Source organism: Macaca nemestrina, chromosome 4 (genome assembly GCF_043159975.1).
Source record: "Macaca nemestrina isolate mMacNem1 chromosome 4, mMacNem.hap1, whole genome shotgun sequence".
In the NCBI taxonomy this organism is placed as follows: domain Eukaryota; kingdom Metazoa; phylum Chordata; class Mammalia; order Primates; family Cercopithecidae; genus Macaca; species Macaca nemestrina.
This window is the reverse complement of record NC_092128.1, coordinates 129,623,034-129,636,049: the sequence shown is the minus strand read 5'-3', so window position 1 is coordinate 129,636,049 and position 13,016 is coordinate 129,623,034. Positions and strand designations below refer to the sequence as shown.

The window sequence follows — 13,016 nt, the reverse complement described above, 5'->3', positions numbered from 1 at the left end:
ACGAAAACCAGAAAACAAAGGGGAACTAGAAATAAGAAGACAAAAACTCAACCACACATGACCAAAGACATGCGCTCTGACCCCCAGCTGGGACTTCTAGACTAGTGGGGTGTGGAGACCTGCATACTTCAAAGCTGAGTTTTTCTATAGAAAAGAACCCTAACCCGAGAGCCAGACTTCTTGGGTTGGAATCCCAGCTGAACCCTCTGCTAGCTGTGTGATTTTGGGCAAATATCTCATCACTGTCAGTGCCTCAGTTTCCCGGGGTGATTGTGAGGATGAAGAAAACAATACTTGCATAGGGCTTATGGCAGCACCTAGCATATAACAAGTGTCTGATGCACTTAGCTGCTCCTGTTAATTATTATTATTTTGAGATGGAGTCTTGCTCTGTTGCTCAGGCTGGAGTACAGTGGTGTGATCTTGGCTCACTGCAGTCTCCACCTCCTGGGTTCAAGCAATTCCCCTATGTCAGCCTCCTGAGTAGCTAGAATTACAGGTGTGTGCCACCACGCCTGGCTATTATTTATTTATTTAGTAGAGACGGGGTTTCACCATGTTGGCCAGGCTGGTCTCGAACTCCTGACCTTGTGATCTGCCCACCTCAGCCTCCCAAAGTGTTGGGATTACAGGCGTGAGCCATGGCACCTGGTTGTTAATAGTTATTACAAGAGAAGAGAGCCCAGTGCAAAGTGTAGAGGCATGGGACATCAACATAGGGCCACGGTGGGCTGATGGCTGCCAGAGGCTGTGGCTATGGGTTGCAGCCATTGGTTTTGTCTGTCCTTGAACTCAACGTCCCAGGACAGATTGATGGGGCCAAGCAGTCTGCAGGACTGGGAGGCAGGAAGCAGCTTCTAGGTGTGTCAGAAGAAAGAAAAAGTGAGAAGGAAAATGACTGTTAATGAGCAGAAAAGGGGCCAGGTGTGGTGGCTCATGCCTGTAAGCCCAGCACTTTTGGGAGGCTGAGGTGGGTGGATGGCTTGAGCCCGGGAGTTTGAGACCAGTATGGGCAACATAGTGAGAAGCCATCTCTACGGAAGATTTTAGAAGTTAGCCAGGCATGGGTGTGTGCACCTGTAGTCCCAGATACTTGGGAAGTTGAGGCAGGAAGACTGCTTGAGGCTGGGAGTTCGAGAACAGCCTGGGCAACATAGTGAGACACCATCTTTAAAAATAAAAATGAAAACATTAGCCAGGAGTGGTGGAGCACACCTGTAGTGCCAGCTACTTGGGAGGCTGAGAAGGGAGGATTGCTTGAGCCCAGGAATTTGAGGCTGCCATGAGTTGTGATCGCACCACTCCACTCCAGCCTGGGAGACAGAGCAAGATCCTGTCTCTAAATAAAAACATGCATTAATTAAGTGGGAGAAAAGGGCTAGGCTCCTGAGCCCTGAGGATGGCAAGGAAATGAACCCATGGCTTCTGTAGTGAGGGTCTTTCTTGAAGGAGCAGAACAAACTTGCCCAGGCAGGTCAGCAGCTAAACTTCCCGAATGCCCAAGGGGTGGAAAACACTCCAGAGCTATGATTTCAACCAACAGCCTGAGCAGATGGGTTCAATAAAGCCAACGGTTATTTACATCAATGTGAACACTGCCTGTGTTTATTTCTGGCTCCTGGGGTCTGGAAAGGAAAAGGAATGACTGAAACAAGGAACGTGCTGAAAGGCAAAAACTGTACAATCTAACAAGAAAAAAAAAAAATGTCATGCTTAACGTAATCTCTTTCATCCCGGGGCCTTCGAGGGCTCAGTGAGGGGATCTGGTAAGCCCTCCAGAGATCTGACTCATGTCAGCTGGGATCCCAGGAGAGGGCCCTGGGAATCACTGTCTTATGGTCTGGGGAACATGGGTCTGGGACTCAGGGGAGAGTAGAAGGGATGCCTACTCAAGTGTGTGTCGCGGTTCAAATCTTGCCCCACCCTTTACTAGCTGTATGACACGGGGCAAGACCGGAATCAATCTGTGCTTCCGGGACCAGGCGTGGTGGTGCAGTCCTGAATCCCAGCACTTTGTGAGGCTGAGTTGGGAGGATCACTTGAGGTTGGGAGTTCAAGACCAGCCTGGGCAACATAGTGACATCCTCATCTCTACAACAAATAATAAAAATCAGCCAGGTGTGGCTGCACACACCTGTAGATCCATGACTCGGGAAGCTGAGGAAGGAAGATTGTTTGAGCCCAGGAGTTTGAGGCTGCAGTGAGCTATGATTGCACCATTGCACACCAGCTTGGGTGACAGAGCAAGACCCTTTCTCTTAGAAAAATTCTGTACTTCTGTTCCCACATCTGCAAAGGGAGCACAGTAATGAAACATCCTTCGGAGGGTGACAGGACTTGCTATTACAGTTAGGGAAGTCTCATTTGGTCCTGTGGTAGAGGGACCTTCTTTGCCTCCTTGACAAGTTCATGCCACTGTAGGCATCTCCTGGGGGAACATAGGACTCACAGACCAACCTTGCACCAGCTTTTGTCTGGCTGCTTCCAGGATTTGGGAGTAAGAAAATGCAACCTGATATTGCTCCTAGCTGATGTGCCAAGCAGGCAAATCTAGGATCTAAGATGAGGAAATCTAGTCTCTAAGCCAATTCAAGCTCCCAGAGGCAGGGCTGGACTATGCTGGTTTAATGGGGAAACAGAGCCCAGCCTGATAGCTTGTCAGAGGCACTTGGGATGCTATCAGTATTGCTCCTGGTTTTAGAAAGTGCTGTGGGATTTCTGGCTAAAGTATGCTGTGTGTCCATGGGAAATACTGTTTTTCCCCCCATGCAAGGGAGCCTGGAACTGCCTCTCTTCTCCCATGTGAACAAATGGGAATGCTCTGGAGAGAGGCCATCAGGAGAGGAGGGCTGAGTCTCCCATAAATCAGGAGGTTCCACAAATCTCTTAACTCCTACTTTTCTCAGGGGAGAAGAAAAAAAAATTACAAGAGCATGCAGGGTTTTCTAAGTCTATAAACACTCTTGCTCATGGCTCTCAGGGGTTTCCATATGAATCAGGCCCCACCAGACTCAGTGCCAAGCACATAGCTTTATAGGTATGACCTGGCAGCTCCTCCAACCAAGCATTTTAAGAGCTCTCTGATGCTGCAAATGCTACCACAGAGCCTCACTGTGGAAAAGCTGCCTCCCACTGATGCATCTGTCCTCAGACCCTGGGTGCTGGGAAGCTGGACCAGGCTGTTAGGCTGCCTCATGTCAACTGGAAACCACTAATGAGCTTAGAACCATCATTAAGCCAAGGTCTGGTCTGTTTCTTCATTTTGCCTCTTACAGTTCTGGTTGTAGAAATGCTTTTATATTATATTATATTATGTTTTTTTGCTGGGGGAGGATACTGACTCACTTGCCTGGTACCAGCTGCAGTCAGTGCTGGAGCCAGCATGCTAGTACTCTCTTGTTAGTAAATCTCTGCATGTGTACTCTTTTGCCTTGTTCAGACAACAGGGATTTCTGCATTGGGTGGCACCTATAAGGCATGCTCTGTTACTCACTCCTGAATCCCAGCAATGCCTGGCATGTGATAGGTGCTAATGAACATTGACGGAATGGATGAGTGCATAAAAGCAAGCTCTTTTGGCCAGGTGCGGTGGCTCATGCCTGTGATCCCAGCAATTTGGGAGGCCAAGGAGGGCAGATCACCTGAGGTCAGGAGCTTGAGACCAGCTTGGCCAACATGGTGAAACACCATCTCTACTAAAAATACAAAAATTAGCCAGGCCTGGTGGCGGGTGCCTGTAATCCCAGCTACTTGGGAGGCTGAGGCAGGAGAATTGCTTGAACCCGGAAGGCGGATGTTGCAGTGAGCCGAGATAGTGCCATTGCACTACAGCCTGGGGGACAAGAGCGAGACTTCATCTCCAAACAAACAAACAAAAACAAAACAACAACAACAACAACAAAAACAAGCTCTTTTGCAAAGTGGACCAAACCAGAGAAAGAAACAGTGGAGATTGTGGAGGGATTGGGGTGTGAGATGAATTAACCCGACTGCAGGGCTGGCTCTACAAGGGTATGGTGATGGGGAAAGAGAGAGCCATTTGTGTAAGTGACAGAGCCCAAGGGATACAGGTAAACTGACTTCATTGGGGCTGCCTGTAGTCCCCAAAGAATTCCCAAATGCAGGGGCTTTGGGTTTGCTGCAGAGGTCTTTGGAGAGTGACAATTATTAAAGTATGGTGAGTGTCAGGGCTTTGGTTGTAAATGTCTTATCCCATCTGGGCAGGAGTCTAGGCAGTAGCAAAGGCTTTCCAGGTAGGGTCCTGACTGCAGAAACATGGGTCTGGCAAGAATTAGACAAGGTGGGAAGGACCCAGCCAAGCTATCTGGGCTTCAAGGAAAGGTCTTTTTATGGGCTGAATGTTTGTGTCCCTCTCCATTCTCACAAATTCATATGTTGACATTCTAATCTCACTGTGATGGTATTCAGAAGTAGGGTCTTTGGGAGGTGATTAGATTTAGATGTGGCCATGAGTTGATGCCCTTATGATGGAATTAGTGTCTTTACAAGAAAAGGAAGAGGCCCAAGATTCAACTTCCCCTGCAATGTGTAGATTGAACAAGAAGGCAGCAGTCTGCAAACCAGGAAGAGAGCCCTCACAGGAACCAAACAGGCTGGCAACTTGATCTTGGACTTCTCAGCCTCCAGAATCAAGAGAAATGACTTATTGTTTAAGCTACCCAGTGTAGGTGTTCTGTTACAGCAGCCTGAACAGACTAAGACAAGTCTGATCCTAATGAGGAAACACATGGCCCATGAGAACCAGTCATATAGACGGGGCAAAGACAAAGGCAGTGGGGAATGGGGAGATGCAAGTGGACAGGCACATAGGTAAGCACATGCCTAGTGGACTTAGGGAACCAAGACCAACTGCAGACTTCACCTCTGATGTGAACATGTCTGTGTGTATATATGTGCTTAACATACTCTCTGAGGGTTTTACAACTGCCCAAGCCTCTGGTTCCTATTATTGTGTCAGGGTATGGACTCCCCAAATGAAGCTGAGGTTCACCATGATCCTAGGGATGCCATATGTCTAACTTCTGACAACTCTTTTATCCTCCTCCTTGCTCTGTCCCACTGTCTGAACTCCAGTCCTATTTTGCTCGTAGAAGAGATGCAGTGCACACATGTGGGGCATGGAGGCTAACGCAACTCCATCTTGGATGCTAATCCACCATGTTGACTTCTGATTAACCCTAGTTCTGGGGATACCTCTAAGATTTCTATTTTATCTACTGTTCCTTATGTAAGAGCATTTACTTACTGTAAATCCTGCCCTTAGGTCAAAGCAACCTTGATGTTATTATAGACACACACTTACTATTTATCTTGCCCTTAGGCAATACTCTGTAGTACATAAGCCCTGGGTCTGGGGGGTAATAGTGTAGGGATCCAACCATCTCGAATCCTCCTGAGACATGGCTTCTGTTCATAAGTTCCTATTCAATGTTATTTTCTGAGAAGCTGGATTTATCTGCCTCTTTCTTTGGTCTCAGTTTCCATAGACTTTGGCGGTAGGTTTGCATAGATCTCACCACAGAACATGGGGCATTGCTTACTTCACTTTGGCCCACAGCTCTTCTGAGCACTTTGGCCCCACTAGCAGGTACCAGCATCTGGTTGTCTAAGAGTTGTCCCATCTGGAAGCAGCCTAGGCCGGAGCCGGGTGAGCTGGAGGTAGTTCTGCCCACATGTTCAGACAGGCCATAGAAGTTCTCTATCCTCTCACCAGCAACGCTTATGTAATAAAGATAGATAAATACCCCTAATCTTTCATGCCTCAGGTGGAATAAATCAAGAGATATCTCCCCGAGTACTCAGCAGGTGTATTAGTCTGTTTTCATGCTGCTGATAAAGATATACCTGAGATTGGGTAATTTATAAAGAAAAAGAGGTTTAATGGACTCACAATTCCATGTGGCTGGAGAGGTCTCACAATCATGTGGAAGGAGAAAGGCACTTTTTACAAGGTGGCAGCAAGAGAGAATGAGAATCAAGCGAAAGGGGTTTCTCCTTCTAAAACCATCAGATCGGTGAGACTTATTCATTATCACGAGGAGAAACTGCCTCCATGATTCAATTATCTCCCACTGGGTCCCTCTTACAACATGTGAGAATTGTGGGAGCTACAATTCAAGATGAGATTTGGGTGGGGACACAACCAAACCATATCAGCTGGATTAAGCTTCAGTTGTGCAAAGTGGTAACTTGCTTGATAACATACCCTTTGTTGCTTCCTTTCTCCCCCCGTCTCATTTTCCCATTCTTCTAACTGTGCTTCCTGAGATTATCTCCCAAATATATTATATCTGTTTGAATCCTTGTCATAGACTACGTTGCTGGAGAAACCCAAACAAAGTCATGTGGTTTCAGCATCCTCTCCCTGTACACCAGTCTAACTATTCAGTGTTGGTTCAAGACCCAGGCAAAATAGAACTGAAACCCAATTTTAGGGGGCAGACAAAGAGACTTCATCTCTGGATAAGAGGAGCTGAAAAGTCACATTGCAAAGACTGTGGATTCAGGGTGGGGTGGAGAACTGGAGCTCTTTCTGCAAATGACTCCAGAGCCATCTTCAACTCCATCTACCTCTCATATCCAATTGGTTGCCAAGTGCTATTAAATCTACCTCTGTAGTATCTCTTGAATCATGCCCTCATTTCCATTTTCCCATTACTGCTATCCCTAATCTCTAGCTTGAATGTATGCAGCCACTTTCTAAATGGTTTCTGTGTCTCCCACCTCCCATCTCACCCCAATCTGCTTCCCCAGTGCTTCTGGAGTGATGTTTCTAAAGCACACCTGACTATGTTACTCTTTTGCTCAAGATACTTGCTGGCTTCCTAGTGTGTACAGGAAAACACTCAAATTCTTCAGCCTGACATTCAGGGCCCTCTGTGATTTGGTTTCCCACCAGCATTTCTTGGCATTTCCTACCCACATATTCCAGAAATACGAAGATTTTCTCCATTCCCCGGAATTTCTCATCACTTTCCCTTTTGCTCAAATACTTTCCTCCACTTTACTGACTGCCAGAGTCCTGATAATGTTACATAGTTGAGTGGAAGTATTTTCTCTTTGTGTCACATTTTCTAATTACTCTGGTCTCTGTGCCTATCTAGCACTGTGTTTATAGGTCATTGAGCAAACACTCATCCAATCAACTCTTGCATGTGCTGAGTACCATGGTTATAAGATGTGTATTGTTCTGTTTGCTTGTTTGCCTTTTTTTTTTAAATCACGAAATTGCAAGCCCCATAAATAAATGGGATATACCTTCTAGGGTGTGCCATAGTTTGGAATGAGAAGTAGGTGTTTAGTAAACCTTTGTAATTCAAATTGAGCTGAAATGAATCGGAACCTGGACAATAAGAGAGTCACCTTGTGCCTCCTATGAATGATCAAATTCTGTAGATGTGGAATAGAGTATAAAATGCGCTTAACACTAAAGTGCTACTGAACATAATTTAATCTTTCTTGGGTGATTCAAAGGCACTCCAGGACCTTGTAGTGCTGGAGCATCATCAATGTGAACATCGGTTCTCATTGTGTGAAGCTGCCAGTTTAGGGAGTGCAGGTTGATAGAGTTCTGGAGAAATCAGAATTATTCTTCTTCTCTTTTAAGCCAACAATTTGCCTAAGTGTCTTTAAAGTGCATATTACAATCAAATCATTGATTAAAAAAAATTTTAAAACAGAGCAGGTTAATTCTGGTGAGCTGTTGAGTGGATAAGTGTATAAATAATAGTGATTATCTGGGAGATGAATTTGTACAGTCCAGTCCTTGCTTAGGGTAAGGAGTTGAGGTGTCTGTCCTGAAAAATGTCAGTTATGTCCTGAAACAATGACACCAGTGTCACTGAGGTTGTAACCAACACCAAGCAGGGACTTCACTGTTCTTCTTGCTTTGTGCAAGTAACACTGTGTCTGGGGTCCTCAGATCAGATTGGAAGATTAAATGATCTCTTTCATGTGAGTTAGAGAATACCCTGTCTCTCTTTTTAGTCCAAAATTGGCTAGTTGGATGAAGCATGCCTGAACTGAGGCTTGGATGCTTTTGAAAATCAGCAAACACAACTACAGTCTCCGATGTAAACCAGTCTGCTGGACCACTTCCAATTTCAGCTCCAACACATGAAGAGCGTGGAAGTTATCATTCCCATCCTTCACAGAAAGTAAAAGCCAAACAAATGGAAAATTGGTGACTTTTCTTGGGTCCCTCAGAGAATAGAGGTTTCAGGCAAACTGCCACCTTGACATCTGGAGAGAGGAAAATTCAAAGAGACATAGCCAAGATCTGTTCACCTGAACCTGAAGACAACAGAACAATCACCTGGTAGAAAAATTAAATAATAATTTTAATGACTTGCTGGAGGCAGAGTGTGAACTTGCCTGAGAGTGCAAGACCTGGTATTTGGTGATTACAGCATATTGGCAAGTAAAATGAATGACGGCAATATAATAGGGGATGAGAAGGATAAATTGGGAAGATTCTAAGGTACCTGCACTACATGTGAAGTGATTTAGTGTTACTTGGAAGCTGACTTAATCAGTTAAAAATGTAAATCAGAAACTCTAGGACAACCACTAAAATGTTTTGAAAAAGAAGTATACTTGATATGCTAAGATATAAAATGCTTGATTAAAACCAGAAAAGGAAGAAAAAGAGGAAGGAAAAAGGAATAAAATATAATGAGTAGAAAATAGTTACAAACATGGTAGCTATGAATCCAATTAAATCAATAATCACTTTAAATGTCTAAATATATAAATTTAAAAGACAGAGTTTGTCATAGTAGATTTTTTAAAAACTCACCCAATTATATGTTGTTTACAGGAGACCTACTTTAAAGAGTTAAGTAGGTTAAAAGTAAATGTTTGAGGTGATGAATATACGAATTACCACGATTTGATCATTACACACTGTAGACATGTATTGACATGTCCCTCTATATCCCGTAACTATCGACAATTATTGCATGCCAACTAAAAATAAAGGATAAAAAAAAAGAAAGAAAAAGCGAAGACACAAAAATATACCATGGTAATACTAGTCAAAAGCAAGCTAGAGTAGCTCTGTTAATTTCAGACAAAGTCAACTTCAGAACAAGTAACCGATTAAGGATGAAGAAAGGTATTACATTATGATAAGGAGGGCAGTTCTCTTGAAGTTAAGAAGACCTAACTATCCTACATGTGTATATACATAATCACCAATGGAAATACGTAAGGCAAAAACTGAGAGAACTGCAAGGAGAAGTAGACAAATCCACTATTACAGTTGGAGACTTCAATATCCCTCTGTCAGTAACTGATAGACCAAGCAGGCAGACTCAGTAAGGATGTACTTGACCTAAAATAACCTGCTGAGTTACATGTGAAATATACTTTTCTGTTGTTTTTTATTTCCCTAACCTCTTACTTTTGTTTCTCAAACCTCTTTGAAATGTCTGAAGAGAAAAAGAGTAGAGTAAGTCTAGAAATATGACTGAAATTTAATTGACTAAAACAACCACCACCCAATTCTATTAAATAAAATAAGGACCTCCTCCTTTAGATTATAAGAAAGAAGATAATGGTACTTACATGACTTTTCATTTGTATAATCACTGTTTTATTTCAAAGTACTTCGTTTCCTAATTTTAAAAATTTCACTTATTTAATTAATTAATTTATTTTATAGAGACAGAGTCTTGCTTTGTGCTCAGGCTGGTCTTGAATGCCTGGCCTCAAGCAAGCCTCCTACTTCAGTCTCTCAAAGTGCTGGGATTACAGATGTGGACCATTGCACCTAGACCAAAGTACTTTTATATGCCTTTAGTTTATATACCTTTATTTTATTTAGTAGAGACAAGGTCTTGCTGTATTGTTCAGGCTAGTCTTGAACTTCTGACCTCAAGCAAGCCTCCTACCTCAGTCTCTCAAAGTGCTGGGATTACAGGTCTGAGCCACTGAGCTTGGCCCAAAGTACTTTTATATGTCTTTAATTTGATCCTTACAACCATTATCCATAAAATGGGTACAAAAATACATGCCGTGTAGCCAGAGTAGGTATTTTCACTCCCATTTTACCCACTCCATAATCCAAGATTCAAAGAGACGATGTGACTTGACTGTGATTACCCAGGTAGGAAGCGGCAGATCTGGATAGAGGACCCAATTATTTTGATTTTTACCCCACTATTCCATCCACTCCACGAAGTTTCCTCTCAAAATAACTGGGTTGGAGAGAGATTTCTTGGCATATTGCTGCTTTGGACTTCGTAGACATAGCATTAGGGGAGACACCTTCCAACCAACAATCTGAATAATATTCTCTTCCAAAGATGTTTTTGCAAATAGCAGCTAGTGTTTATGAAGTCATCCAAGATTTGAAAAGATACTGTCAAGTATTCAGTGTCTTTCCCCTCCTTGTTCTCTCTTCAACTCAGCACCACTCCCTCCTCCTCCACCTCCTTTGGACCACTATATTTGAGACTTCCATTGCTTCAAGAACAGAGGAAAAAAGACTTCAAATGTTTGGCTTTTAAGATGCATCCCTGGTATAAATCAGAGAGATTTTGGAGAATACATATTGTATCAGCATTTGTTATTTTATTGTTCGAGATGAGATTTTCTTTCTTTTCTTTTTCTTTTTATTTATTTATTGATTTATTTTTATTTGGAGACAGGATCTTGCTCTGTCACCCAGGCTGGAGTACAGCAGCACAATCATAGCTCACTGCAGCCTCACACTCCTGGGCTCAAGAGATCCTTCTGCCTCATCCTCCCAAGTAGCTGAAACTGCATGTGTATGCCACTATGTCTCGCTATTTAAAAAAAAATTTTTTTTGTAGTAATAGGGTCTCACTATGTTGCCCAGGCTGGTCTCCAACTCCTGCCCTCAAGTGGTCCTTCCACCTCAGCCTCCCAAAGCGCTGAGATTACAGGCATAAGCACCTGCACTCCACCCAAGATGAGATTTTTAAAGGAAACTCTCACTGAGATGGGGGAGGAAAGAGAGGTAGGGCCATGATGTTACCAAATTTGGTAAGCAGGGTGCATTCAGTGTTGTATACTGCCTTTCCAGATCCTCTTCATGCCTCACTGCAAAAGGAAGGTGGGCAACAGAGCTCCCCAACATGCTTGAGCACCTGAGCACAGAGCAGGTGGCTGCTTTGCAGGAGTTGTTCACGGTGTGGTGCAGAAATAACTGCAGAAAGAGCCTGAGCTGGATGAAGAGAAACCAAGCTCCCTGTGGCCCTGAGCCATCAAGATGAGAGCAGCACAATCCTCAGAGCTCCAAAGGCAGGTGGTAGGTAGTGGAGAAAGGGGTGCTGGTAGACCAGAAAGCTCATCACCATGCAAAGGGGATGCTGCCATGCGGAGTGCAGCAGCCTTGGAGGAAACAGATTGTTGGGCGACTTAATGGCCGTCGCCATCTTCATTTCCTCTGCCACCTTCCATTACAGAGGTCAAAAGATTTTTCATTTTTAAAAAATTTATTTTTATTTTTATCTTTTAGAGCCAAGTTTTCACTCTGTGATATGGTTTGGCTGTGTCCCCACCCAAATCTCATCTTGAATTGTAGCACCCATAATCCCCACATGTTGTGGGAGGGACCCAGTGGGAGTGAATTGAATCATGGGGGTGGCTCCCCATACTGTTCTTGTGAGTCCATTAAGCTTCTCTTTTTCTTATAAATAACCCAGTCTCGGGTATGTCTTTATCAGCAGCATGAAAATGGACTAATACGCTCTTTCACCCAGGTCGGAGTGTAGTGGTGCAATCATAGCTCACTGTAACCTCAAAATCCTGGGCTCAAGCCATCTTCCCATCTCAGTTTCCTGAGTAGCTGGGACTACAGGCATGCACCACCATGGTTGGCTAATTTATTTTTATTTTAAAGATGGGATCTCACTGTATTGCCCTGTTTGGTCTCAAACTCTTGGCCTCAAGTGATCTTCCCATCTTGGCCTCCCAAAGCTCTGGAATTACAGGCATGAGCCACTGCACCTGGCCAGCTGAAAGTGTTAATGGTTTTTCCTCAGCTTTCACTTCAGCTAGGTGGGGCCATGATGTTACCAAGTGGCAGTTCAGTGACCTCTGAAATTCATGTTCTGTGAAAAAAATAAACTCCCTTTGAGTGCTTCTCAAACTTGAGTTTGCCTCAGATCCACCTGAAAGGCTTGTTAGAGCACAGATTGCTGGTTCTGATTCTGTCATCTAGGGTGGAGCCTGAGAATTTTCTTTTTTCTTTTTTCTTTTTTTTTTTTTTTTGAGACAGGATCTCGCGCTGTCACTCAGGCTGGAGTGCAGTGGTGCAATCTAGACTCACTGCAGCCTCAACCTCCTGGGCTTAAGAAATCCTCCCCACTTCAGTCCCCCTGAATAGCTCGGACTACAGGCATGTGCCACCAAGCCCGGCTAACATTTTTGTATTTTTAGTAGAGATGGGGTCTTACCACATTTCCCAGGCTGGTCTTGAACTCCTGGATTCAAATGATCCTCCCACCTTGGCCTCCCAAAGTGCTGGGATTACAGGCGTGAGCCACCATGCCTGGTCGAGAATGTTCACTTCTAACAAACACTCAGGTGATGCTGTTGCTGCCAGTCTGGGGACCAGACATTGAGAACCATGGGTTTAACTCACTGTAAGTCAGGACAATTACTCGCAGAGGAACACAATCCTAACTGATACCATGCCATATCTGAGAGCAGAGACAATGACAGGACCTCCTCAACAAATGTCAGCATGCAGGGATGACCACACTTGAGAGAATGTTCCATCTCGAGAGGTGGAGAGTGGAAGGTCAGAATTTAAATAGTACAATGAGGAACCAGGGGCTGGTCAAAAAAATTAGCCCAGTGTGGTGGCAGGCAACTGTAATCCCAGCTACTCGTGAGGCTGAGGCTGGAGAATTGCTTGAACCTGGGAGGTGGAGGTTGCAGCGAGCTGAGATTGCTCCACTGCACTCCAGCCTGGGCCACAGAGTGAGACTCCATCTCAACAAAACAAAACAAAACACACACAT

The 13,016-nt window shown here is 44.2% G+C and overlaps 1 protein-coding gene across 1 annotated transcript in view; it reads right to left on the bottom strand.

Annotated features, from left to right (window-relative positions):
- The window catches only part of LOC139362897 (uncharacterized), a 96,436-nt gene that overhangs the window by 2,294 nt on the left and 81,126 nt on the right, over window positions 1-13,016 (bottom strand). The gene's annotated exons all lie outside the window — the stretch shown is intronic.